This window comes from Ceratotherium simum, chromosome 11 (genome assembly GCF_057802395.1).
Source record: "Ceratotherium simum simum isolate JZ-2026a chromosome 11, ASM5780239v1, whole genome shotgun sequence".
In the NCBI taxonomy this organism is placed as follows: domain Eukaryota; kingdom Metazoa; phylum Chordata; class Mammalia; order Perissodactyla; family Rhinocerotidae; genus Ceratotherium; species Ceratotherium simum.
In genome coordinates, this window is record NC_141910.1 from 26,748,683 (window position 1) to 26,762,219 (window position 13,537).

Below are 13,537 nucleotides of genomic sequence, written 5' to 3' on the forward strand. Positions count from 1 at the left end.
GGACTCTACATTGCAACCTTTCAAAAACCATCACTTGTCAGATATTAGTGTGGTATCGGAGAAGAACATCCAAATCTATCTGAAAAGGCAATTAAAATGCTTCTTCCTTTTGCTACTACATTTCTGTGTGAGACCAGATTTTCTTGATATTTTTAATCAAAATTAAGATATCACAACAGATGGAATACAGAAGCAGAGAGAATTCAGCTGTCTTTATTAAGCCAGATATTAAAAGAGATTCGCAAAAGTGTAAGATAATGTCATTCTTCTCATTAAATTTTTTGTTTGGGAAAATATAGGGATTTTGGTAAGAATATATGTTATTTATGTAAACATAGAGTGAGTATATTGTTATTGTTTCTAAATGAACTAATAAATGAATATATAAACTTTTTTCAGGTTTAATTTCTAAAATAGCAAATATTGAAACATGTAATCCATAAACAAATGGTCTTTGGGGTCTCCAAAAATTTTTAAGAGTGCGAAGGGGTCCTGAGACCAAAATACTGGCTAACTACTGCTCTTGACTCCTTACCTGCAAAGACCTGAAGTATTTGCTGTATTCTTTCTGCTTAGTTTAGTTTTTGTTTCTGGATCTTTCTGAGTATTTTTGTCCTTCTATCAATCATCCCAGTGGGTCAGTAGTAGAAAATGGAGACTGGCTAGTTACTTTATCCCTTCAAACTGTGGACACAGCAGGTATTTCAGGTCCATGCACAACTTTCACTTTGGGAAATAATTATCTAGTTTACTTACAGATTATTAAACTTACCAGATTATTGATACTGACTCATGCTCCTATCTCTTTGAACTGATGCAGTTTCTGTTATAACGTTATGTCAACTTAACCATTTTCCCCTCAATTAGTAAAGGCTATTCTCCCGGAAAAGTTACAGATTTTATTTTCTTCCCAGAAAGCTAACCACGACCTTATCACCTTTCCGATTTAAAGAGGTGGCATCTCTTTAAATTTCAATGCCTGCAAAGTTTTCTTTAAGAAACTCAAACAGAATCATCCATCGACATTTCTGATAATTTTCTGAAGTAATAAGAAGAGGACAAAGATGGACACATCCTTTAAAAAGGGGAGCCTTTATCATGGTAGCATTGCTTCATCTCTTTCTATAGGACTTGAAAGCCTGTTTTCAGTAATTTATGTTAATACTTTATTTTCCAAGTTTTCTTTCTTCCACAAGCTCTTCATACTTCGACCAAGAACTGACCTTTCCCCTCTTTGAAATTCACCCTCCAACCTTCCCCCCCCCTCCAGGCTAGCTTTTCATTAGGGAACATTGGAGACATACCCTCACGTTGCTATGCATTGCAGTCTGGTGGCAGGCCTCCCTGACAAAAATCAAAGAGCTGCGATTGCCTGAAGGATGAACTCTGTGATCTCAGCCCCGTAAAGAGAAGCATCCCCAGAGAGAGGTTCAATGCATGTCAGAGTCAAATCTTAATTCATCTGAGAGCTGAAGAGCAGTCAGGCTTTTGAATATTTTTATTGAGAAACATTTTCCAAATCACAGATCAGATTAATATTTCAGTTACTTCTTTGAATTAATCTGTTCCAAAGCAACAAACAAAACCAATGGCTCATGTGCAGTGTGATTTAGAAAGAAGTGTTTAAGAGTATTTAAACATTTTCTGCTACATTTTTTCAGGTTGAGTAGGGGCAGGGCCTAAACTCCCTTTAACTTTTCGTCTCCCTTCCTCCCTCCCTGCCTGCCTTCCCTCCTTCCTTCCTTCCTTTCTTTTGCTTTTTCTAGAGATTTGTTGCTTTCAAGAACAACCCGTTGTTTAACACAATCTAATTCTAATGCAACTGTACTTGGGGTTTTTGAACGCCATCAATGGGAATAAATGGAGTGTTCTCAGGGGAAGAGTCTTCCTTTGACTTTTGTGATGTTAAGTACCATGTTATCCTAAATAAGACGGTGTTGTTAGTGCTGGAAGCTGTCTTAAAGTGGCAGGGAGTCACTATAATTCTGAGTTAGAAAAGACTGAGTTTAATTATGCTAAATGTTGAAAGACATGTATGGAACCTTCATAGGAAATGTACTGTAGCCAGAAATTAAATATTTATGAGCATTTAAATGTGCTACTCACTGTTCTAAGTAACTTGCATGTATTAAATTATTTAACCATTAGAGTCACTTTATAGGGTCAGTACTTTTATTATACCCATTTTATAGATGAGGAAATAGAGGCACTGAGAGTTTTAAAACTTTGTCCAAGAGTATTAATAAGTGTCTGAAATCAGAATGCAGGCAGTCTGGCTGCAGAGAACATGAATTTAACTACCACACTATGCTTGTCTCCAGGTAGTCAAAATATAGAATGATCATAAAGAAACAATAGTGAGTGCTGTTAGCAGTTTATGAAATTTTCTTTATTTCTTGTATTTAACTTTACCGACTTATTTACCTTTCACTGTAAGACAACTGAAACATTCATACCTTGGTACATGTTGTTCCCTAATCTGGAATGCTCTTTTTCTTTCTTACTATTCAAATTTAACATATTCTTTAATGCTAATTTCAAATTTCATGTTCTCCATAAAACTATATTTGTTAAAAATGAGATGCCTCCAAAATTAAGAGTTGGAATGGAACAAAGGATTTTTAGTACAATTTCTACCCAAACCAAGAATTTACTGAGACAACAACCCTGAGACCATTAACTTCTGATTGAAAACATGCTGTTTCAGGGTGAACTTAACTTCATAAGGTTATCTTCTCGTCATAAACTTCTGTTTAGCTAGTAATTCTTACCGTCTCAAGCTAGACCAAAACCTTTTTTTTTGGACTGAAATTTAGCATTATTCAGCTGTTTTTCATTAATCTCCTCATTGATTCCTATATTTGCACTTTCAGTAGAAATTTATTGGAGTATTTTTTTTATATACCACTCTTCTAGAGGCTAGAAGACAAAATAATAAAGACATAGACCTTGTTTTAAAAAATCAGATGCTTTTAAGATGTATAACATAGACGAGGAAACCAGGAAATGGCAGTAATCCCTGAGTTGAGAATTGAAGAAAGAGTAGGATTTAGCTATTTGGAAAAGAGTAGGAAAAACTTTAAAAGCCGAGAAATGATCCCTATTTTACAGATGAAGTACCTGAGGCATAGAAAAGTTAAGTAATTTTTTCAAGATCATCAGGCTAGTAATTGGAATAATTGAAATTCAAATTGGCATTTTCACTCCATAGTTGATGCTCTTAAATTAGGGTAATGAAAGAGTCACATAAGACTGAGAGAGTTGTAAGTAATTATTTAGAGCTGAAGTGTCGGCTGAGGGAAGTGAAGGGGTTGAACTGGTGATAAGATGAATCAGAAGAGTTAGGCAGGGGTCACATTGTATTGAATTTGGAAGCTATGCCAATAAGACGGACTGTCGTCTCATTATCCGTGTCTTCTAACACACAGAGCTGTTTGAGTTTGTCCTCCATGTTACTGATTTGGTTTTCTCTAATGTCAATTTTGGATATTCATGATGCAATTATTAATTTTTATTCTGTTGTTATTTTTTAAAGTTATTTGTTTCTTTGCTTATGTTTTAGCTAGCTTCATTTTCTTGTCCAATTTCACCTCAGAATGTTGCCCCCTCATTATTCCCAACGTCTGCTTTATAGAACTCATCTTTTTAGATATTTTTGGTACATCAAATAAATGTTTTACTCATATTTTTATGTTTCGCGTAGGAAGCAATTTTAGTGATATGTTTTTATTCCAAGGTTTTAAGATTTTTGCTTTTCCCTTATGTTTCAGTATTTTTTATATATTTATATAATATATAAATATTTATATTTTTATGCAACATATATTTATATATATTTCTGCTTATCTATCCTTGAACTCAGGAACATGTAGATAGGTGGTACACCTCTACACAGTCTGTATGTTTAGTCCTTTCAATTGTATATTTTAGTTCTGAGAACATTTGTACCTAGTTCTGTCCATGGTTTGAAGGTCAGTAGACCAGTCTATGTTGCACAACAGATCATCATTTAGTGTGGAATTTTCTCCTAATTTTAATCTCAGGGTCTCTAACTATTCCGGTGTGTCTCTACTTGCCTTTTGTTTGCCAGAGAATTTCATACCTGTTAGGAGAAAATTGTTCAATGGTCAAATAATTTTGATAAATACAACGTGGAAATTAGAAATGCGCTATGAAACACTTGGAGAAGTCCTGTAGCAAAGAAACTTAATTATTCCTTTTAAATAAGTATTTGTTAAACTTACCATCAAGGAATATGTTACTTTTGTACACCTATTAACATTCTTTGGACTCTACTTTGGTAAATGCTATGGGAGATGAATAAGTTCTACTTCCCATAGATTTTGTTAGCCCACCAGCATTCATCTGTCCTGATACTTATTTGCAATGCTTTTCCTTACTACCTATATCTAGATTCTACACAACAGTGCCTCCAATTCCCATGACTTCTTATCATGTTATATATTTTTTAACTATTTTTTTTCTTTTTTTTGCTGAGATATAATTTACATAGAGTAAAATACACCGTTTTTAAAAAGTGTAGTTCTATGAGTTTGGCAATGCTTAAGTCATCTAATTACCACTACAATCAAGATATAGAATCATACTGAATAATAAAATGCTAAATGGATGTGTAGACAGAGGCACTGAGGAGAGGAAGGGTTACTGGTGAAATTCTTCGAACTCAGAAGGCATGCCTCTTACAGTTGAAGAGTGTTCACCGGTTTATTGGTAAATACAGACTTCGTATTTTCATGTTAGGGTCAGAGAAGAGGAGGTAGATCAAAGTCTGTTTTTGAGGTGATCCATGCCATTCTGTTTCAGGAAATGGATTTTGGGATATTCAAGGGTGTGTTTTTTTCCATTCATCCCTATCGGCAGGGAAATTCATAAAATTCCTCTTCCCAACTTTTCCTTCTTCATACACTTAACTTATGGTTTGTGTTCTCTACTTCCATTTTGTTTAGTCTGGCATTTCTGTGATTATTATAATCAGAAAATGAGAGGAGCATATTAGATACTGTGAGTCCTTTCCCATGCTAACAGCTATCAAAGTATTTTGCAAATAACAAAGTATTATTGAAATGTAAGATATTCTTATACTGCTCTTATCTTCACAATAGTGCTCAGCAAAATATGAATAAAAGTTTATATTTAATGAGTGCTTTTTCTTTGATTGAGTGATTGGTTGGTTGATGTGTGAACTAGTGTAACACTAGACAGTGATATTGGAGTGAGGATAACTTTAATATTAGACTTGGAGATGTTTTCTGATGAAGTTTTTGATGATGAGTATAAAAAGTTGCTGAGCATTTTGAAAGGTAAACTTTAAGGTATTTCTGCCTGTGATCTGGTCCTGTCATCTGGACCATATTTAGCCTGTATAATTCTTTTCTTTCGGCTCAGTATGACATACTCGTTTTTAGTACAAGATAGGTCATGTTTATCTGTTGCACTGTCTATGGTCCAGTGAGCTCTTTTGCAGTCTAAGGGGAACTGTATGAAAACTGAACTGTGTCAAGGAGACTAACAGTGTTAACGTTCACCAAGAAATCAAGATGAGCCTTTGCAGAAACAAGAGGGAGTTAAAATTAGCATGAATTGATTTCCTACCTCCTTTTCAGAAATTGTTCTAACATGTTGAGAGCCCTTTGGCCATTTATGTTATGCTCTGTGTTATGACTGTGACATGACTGTGCCAGAGGATGGCCAAGGTCAACAATGTGACCTATTTTTATTTTTTCTTAATAGGAAAAAGTTGCCATTCTTTTCCCACACTGGCAGAGTCTTTCTGTGTGTGGCTTTGCAGACTCCTTTTTGTGAACATTTCACATCTTTTCCTTTGATTAAGCCTGTTAGATTTCAGACCTCCTTGAACTTTAAACTTCTCATTTCCAGCTTTTCCAGTTAGATGTTCTAAATCTAGTGATCTATTATACAGTATTATTAACGTATCTGTCTTTTGGCAGCTGTATAATTTATTTTAAAAATATTATGTTTTTCTTAAAATAGTAAAACAAACAGGAGATAAACATTGTTTTAAACCACTTTCTATTTAAAATTGGATAATTTTATTTATAAATCTAAATTCTTTGAAAAAAATAAGAATGCATTTATTATATGGATACTTTATACATCGAAATTTTCAGGTTTTCTTGAACTCTGAGACTGGGTTACAAAGAAGTCTTAGTTGTTTGTTGATTAAATCAGTGACACTTTATTGGCTTAGTCATGAGTCTAGCTGAAGAGATCACTAATGTATTAAAAACAATATACAGTCATTAGAAACCAACAACAAAACTTTTACTAAAACATGAAGTATTTAGTAGAAAATTGAAGTCATATAACAGGTATATGTTAAAATGTCTAAGATATAAAATACCTAAAGTCAACATGAACATTTCTTTTTCTAAATGTCCAAATAATTAACTCAATGTTCCAACTCACTTTTTGTATGTGAACAAAACCAAATGATGCTAGAACTGAATGTTAGGAAATATTGCTGTGAGACTTTAAGTCAAGGTGGCAGCCTTAACTGATGTGAAATACCACTCAATCACTTTCTGGATCCAAGCACAGAGGATGTTAGAAAAAAATAAAATAATTTACATGCATATTTGAACATGAAACCAAGAAATGGTAAGCTTAGCTGCCAGAAACAAAGACTGAAATCTGGCAAAATAGTGAGCTGTTACTGAAGCTGAATGTCTCATGGGGTGGGGGTGGTGGTGGGGGTCTCAAGACCTTGATGCCTGGGTTTTAATATCTATGTGAACAGGTGATAAGGAATTGGATCCAGGTAAATTTTGGGCACTGCAGCTGAGCTACAAAGGGCTGGTGTGTTCAGGAAATTGGGAATTGGAGAAAACTACCTGCTAACTTGGAAGCCTTAAGAAAACTGGCATTTTTCTAGTACCTTGGATGGGAAAAGTCAAGAGCTAGAATATACAACCCCAATCTGTGCTTTGAATAACTATGGGATCCAAATTCACACTGTCTACACTACGTGGTAGAACCATAGGTAAAGTCATTAAGAAAAACATTGAACCCTTGCTGAAGATAAAATATCTCAAGAATTAGGAATTATAAACAACATTAAGAGATTGTAATAGAAGTATGTCAAAAATGTAAAAGGGATAACAGAAAGGAACATAAAGCTTGAATAAGAGTACAAAAGAAGAGTATTTTTAAAAAATTTTTAAATTAAAATATAATTTACATACAGTAAAATTCACCCTTTTGGTATACAGTTCTGCAAGTTTTGGCAAATATATGAAGTTGTATAACCACCACCTACACCACCACTACGATAAAGATAAAACAGTTCCATCACCCCCAAATATTTCCCATGCCCCTCTTTGTAGTCAATCCCTCCTCCTGACCCCAGACCCTCATAACAACTGATCTGTTTTCTGTCCCAGTACTTTTGGCTCTTCCAGAATGCCATTGAAATGAAGTTATACAGTACATATAGCCTTTCAAGTGTAGCTTCTTTCACTTAGCATGATGCATCTGAGATTCATCCATGTTGTTGCATGTATCAGGAGTTTGTTCCTTTTTATTATTGAATATTATTGCATTGTATGGAGGTGCCACATTGTTTTTGTCTATTCCCCAGTTGACGGACATATGAACAGTTTCCAGTTTTTGGCAATTATGAATAAAGATGCTATAAACATTTACATACATGTTTTGATGTGAACATAAATTACCATTTCACTTAGATAAATACCTAGGAGTTGGACTGGGTCGTATGATAAGTGTATGTTTAACTTTATAAGACACTTTCAAACATCTTCCAAAGAGACTGTAACAATTTGCATTCCCACCAGTAACATATGAGCGATTCTAGTCGTTCTGCATCCTCACCAGCACTTTCCATGTCACCCAGGACATTCAGTGTGATTTTGAATTGGAGGGATGAAAATAGAACATTCTCATTGTATTTCTGATCTTATGGGGAAATCATTCACTGTTTCACCAGTACATATGATATTAGTCCTAGATTTTTTGTAGATGTTCTTTAGCAGATTAAGGAAATTCCCTTCAATTCCAGTTTGTTGAGTTTTTTTTTAATCACATTTGGATGTTAAATTTTAATGAATTCTTTTTCTGCATCTATTGAGATGTTAATATCTTTTTTCACTTTCAGTCTGTTGATATGGTGAATTACAATGATTGATCTACAAATGTTTAGCCAGCCTTGCACTCCTTGGATAAGTCTCATTTGGTCATCATGTATTGTCCTTTCTGTACATTGCTAGATTTTATTTGCTGGTATTTGATTGATGATATTCATGTCTATGTTCATGAGGAACATTGGTCTGTAATTTTCTTGTAATCTATTTGTATAGCTTTGTTGGCCTCATAAAATAAGTTAGTAAATGTTCCCTCCTCTTCCATATTACAGAAGAGTTTGTGTAGAATCGATATTATTTGTTCCTTAATTGTTTGGTAGAATTTGCCAGTGGAGCCATTTGAGCATGGAAATTTTCTTAGTTAGAAGATTTGTAACTACAAATTTAATATCTTTAATAAATATAGTAGTTTTAGGTTGTCCATTTCTTTTTGAGTGAGCTTTGGTAGTTTATGTCTTTAAAATAATTTGTTTATTTGATTTATGTTGTCAAATTTATAGGAAGAATTGTTCACGATAGTCCTTTATTATCTTTTAATATTTGTAGTGGTAGCCCCTTTACTCAAAATGGGTAATATTAATAAGCAGCCAAAGAGAAATTCTAGAAAATAAAAATATAGTAATTGAACTTAAAAGGTTAAACAGCAAATTAAATACAGGTGAAAAGAAACTTAGTGAATTAGAAGATATGAGATATGAGAAAAATCACTGACACAACAAATATAAACCAAATATGGGAAATATGAAATAGAAGTTAAAACATGGAGGCCAGAGTGATAAGCTTGCATATATGTCTAGTAGGAATTCCAGAAAGTCAGAATAGATAGACTGGAGAAAAGGCAATATTCAAATAGTTAATATTTAATAATTTTCTAGAGGTTAAAAAAGGTAAATCCTTTGAAGTCCAATGAGTCTTGTACAGGAAAAATAAAAATAAAATATATACCTAGGCACATTGATGGAAAATGTCAGCACATCAAAGTACCAAGAGAAATAAAACAACTTTCACCTTAGAATTTGTAACTCTGGTAAATTGTCATCCAATATGACAATATGAAATAAAGACATTTTCACACATTATCAATATGCGTAATATACACATGTTCTTGCAGAAAGAATAATTATAAGAAGGAAATTGAATCTGGAACACATACATGCAAAGAAATTTATAACCATATTAATTTATAATAATGAAAGATTAATTTGAGGAGAGAATTTTTTTAAAAAGGAGAAAATAGCAATCACATGGACAATGGGAAGAAGGGTATGGAGCTAAAATATTCTAAGTTTCTTGTATGATTTAAGAGGAGGATAGAGCTATAGATTACCTTAGGTAGAGTAGGGCTTGTTTAGGATAAGTATACATTTTAGAAAAGGGGAAGATGATCACTAAAATAATATAAATAGAAGGTAAACTTTCCAGATCAATGGAGGAAAAAGATGGGAATAAATACAATTTGATAAATCTAATAGGAGGTGGAAAGAAAAAATAGTTAGGTTTAATAAAAGATACAGTAAACAAAAAAATAAAGTTAAAAAATGATTGGACATACATCAGCAATAACATTAAATGTTAATCAAATAAACTTCCCTACCAGAGGAGAAATGCATTTGGATTATATAAAATAAAAAATTCTTAAACAAAGGTATATCTGGCAAGTATAAAACAAAGCTGGTGTTATAATTTTTTTTTTTTTGTGAGGAAGATCAGCCCTGAGCTAACATCCATGCTAATCCTCCTCTTTTTTTGCTGCGGAAGACCGGCTCTGAGCTAACATCTATTGCCAATCCTCCTCCTTTTTTTTTTTCCCCTTAAGCCCCAGTAGAGTTCTATGTCATAGTTGCACATCCTTCTAGTTGCTGTATGTGGGACGCAGCCTCAGCATGGCCGTAGAAGCCGTGCGTCAGTGGGCGCCCGGGATCCGAACCCAGGCCGCCAGTACCGGAGCACGTGCACTTAACCGCTAAGCCACGGGCCGGCCCTGGTGTTATAATTTTAATATTGGGAAAACCAGATTTGAAGGAAAGCATTAATGGTGTGCCAATTATTTGCCTATTGTCTCATAACTCCAAATCTGCTCTTGTATACTTTGCTCTGTGATGCCGGTACTGGGATTCTGCAAACTACATTTCCCAGATGCTTTTCCAGCAGGCGTCCATTAAGTTCTGCCAACAGGTGGCGCTGGGGGGGGGGGTGCGGAGAGAGAGAGAGTGAAAGGGATAAGACACTTCGTATTCCTTTGTCTGTCGTTGTTGCTCCATCAGTGTCAGTTAGCTTCAGCTTCCAGCTTCTTTCAACACTCTCAGAACCAGTCTTGTCATGCCTCTTTTATTAGCAGTCTAAGCACCATTTCCATGGGGCAGCTTTTCTGAGCTTATAGGTTCTAGAAAGTCCATTCCTTCCCTTTTGCACCCTCAGTTCTAAAGATAGTAACTGCTTCTCACAGTTATCTCTGGGTTACCTCAAATTCTTTCAATGTTTCAACATCTGTGCAACAGATTCTCTGTATAGTGTGGTTTGTCTTTCCTGATGAGATCCTGACTAGATAGATCAGGATAGAATAGAAAAAAAGATGTATGCAGTGATTATCCATCTGAAAGATACACGTCAATATCCTTTATTTAGTTAATAATATTTGAAGACACATAAAGCAAAGGTCTATATAATTATGAGGCAAAATATACAAGCCCTTAACTGTAGTGAAAAAATTGTGAACTTTTTATGTTGACATAATTTTAGATTTACAAAAAGTTGTGAAAATATTCACAGAGTTCCTATATATTCTTTACCCATCTTCCTCAAATGTTAACACCTTACCTAACCATAGTACAATGATCAAACTGGTAATTAACAATGATACAATACTATTAACTAATATACAGATTTTATTCAGATTTTGTCAGTTATCCCACTAATGTCCATTTTCTGGTCCAGGATCCAGTCAAAGATCCCACAGTACATTTGGTTTTCTGTCTTGGTCTCCTCCATTCTGGGATAGTTCTTCATTCTTTCTTTGTCTTTAATGACCTTGACACCTTCAAAGAATACTGATCAATTATATGTAGAATACCCCTCAATTTTAGTGGAAATTTTTGACACTCCTATCTAAGAAACTGTTAGATAAAAGAAATCTAAAAAATGATTTGAGTATAGAAGACTTTAAAAATATTAAAAATTCAATCTGGTAGATATATACAGACACTGCCCCCTAAAGGAATATACTTTCTATTCAAATGAACATTAAAAAGTACAAAAATTGGCAATATATTAGTCTACTAAGAAGTCTCAATAACTTCCAAAGACATGATATCATGTGAATCACATGGCCTGATCTTAATGTAAGAAATCAAATATAAAGAGATGTCCAAGAGCACCTGATTGAAAACAAACAAGAAATACACTCTAAATAATTTTTATATTATACATTATATTGTAATTTACCTTATAAAATATTTAGAAGCAAACAACAATAAAAGTACCCTATATTAAAATTTGTGTGATGTACCAGGAGGGTAATTTATCATGTTAAATAGGCATTTTAGAAAATAAGGGAGATTGAAAGATGGAGTTAAGTGTTTACTTCAAGAAGCTCGACTACAATTAAATTTCCCTTCTCCTTATATAATTCTTTTCTGCTCTATATAATTATATAGAAAACAAAGAAACAACATAAATTATTAATAGAGGCAAAACATGGGTTTTTTGAAAACAACAGTAGGAACAGGCGGACAAAATTGATCAAACAAGAAAGAGACGGTACAAATAAATTGCCTATAATGAAAAAGCAACATAAGCACAGGTTTTGTAGAATTGAAAAAAAGCATAAGAAAATACTAGTACTGCCTTAGATATATCTCAAAAGTGGATTTTTTGGCTCAAAGTTTTGAATATTTTTAAAATTCTTTATTTGTACATCCGAATATCTTTCTAACTGAAAAATTCTAATTAACATGGCTATCTCAAATGATTGATATTATCAATTTCACTATACAATTGCTGATATAGTATATTAATAGTTGAGAAAATATTTGGTAATTTTTTTTTTAATGAGGGAGCTTCCCCCCTTTTATTTTTTTGGGGAAGATTGGCCCTACGCTAACATCTGTTGCCAATCTTCCTCTGTTTTTCTTTTTTCTCCCTAAAAAAGTTGTGTGTCGTAGTTGTAGAGTTGTAGCGTCTATATGGGACGCCTCCTCAGCATGGCTTGATGAGCGGCGAATAGGTCCGCTCCCAGGATCCAAACGGGCGAACCCCGGGCTGCCGAAGCGTAGCACGCAAACTTAAACGCTAAGCCACTGGGCCGGCCCCAATATTTGATAATTTAATAAACTATATCTTTACTATTTAAATTTTCATTTATATAATTGATAGCAAATTGATAATTTTCATATATTTATGAAATAGTTGACAATTTTTGTGAATTTTCTACTTGTTGCCTTTAATAAAGGATTAAGTAGTGTCTTGGTGTTTAATTAACAATTGTATAATTTCTTTAGATGACAAAGTTATTAATCCATTGTTATGTTTACTGTATGATTTCTCCAGCTTTTATTTTGGTTACATTTCATGCTATAGTTTAAATATTTTACGTAGTCAAATTTGTTCCTTTTTCTGTCTGTGATTATTTTCTCTCATCTTCAAGCTCATAAAATCCTTTCTCTTCTGATAAGAATTCACTTTACATATTTTCAAATATTTATGATAGTTTCATTTCCTGGATTTTACAATTTATTGAATATATAATCTCTCTTAAGTGAACTATGAAGGGAAATTTTGAAATTGACTTTCTAAAAAATAGTCAAGCAATTGTTCCAATACCACCTACTGACCAAAACATTCTTTTCCCATTGATATATTTTCTAATGAAAATTTGTTTTTAACAAACGAACAAACAAAACAAAACAAAACCAGACTCATAGATACAGAGAACAGATTGGTGGTTACCAGAAGAGAGGGGCTTTGGGGGGTGGGTGACACAGGTAAAGGGGATCAAGAGGTACAAACTTCTAGTTATAAAATAAGTCAAGGGGATGTATTGTACAGCGTGGGGACTATAGTCAATAATATTGTATTAACTTTGTGTGGCGGCAGAGGGTAACTAGACTTACTGTGGTGATCATTACACAATGTATACAAATGACGAATCATGAAGTCATACACCTGACACCAATATAATATTGTAAGTTGGGGCTGGCCTGGTGGTGTATTGGTTAAGTTCACTCACTCTGCTTCAGTGGCTCAGGGTTTGCAGGTGATGATGCATCGCTTGTCAAGCTATGCTGTGGTGGTATCCCACATACAAAATGAAGGAAGAGGGGCTGGCCCCGTGGCTTAGCAGTTAAGTGTGCGCGCTCCGCTGCTGGCCGCCCGGGTTCGGATCCCGGGTGCGCACCGACGCA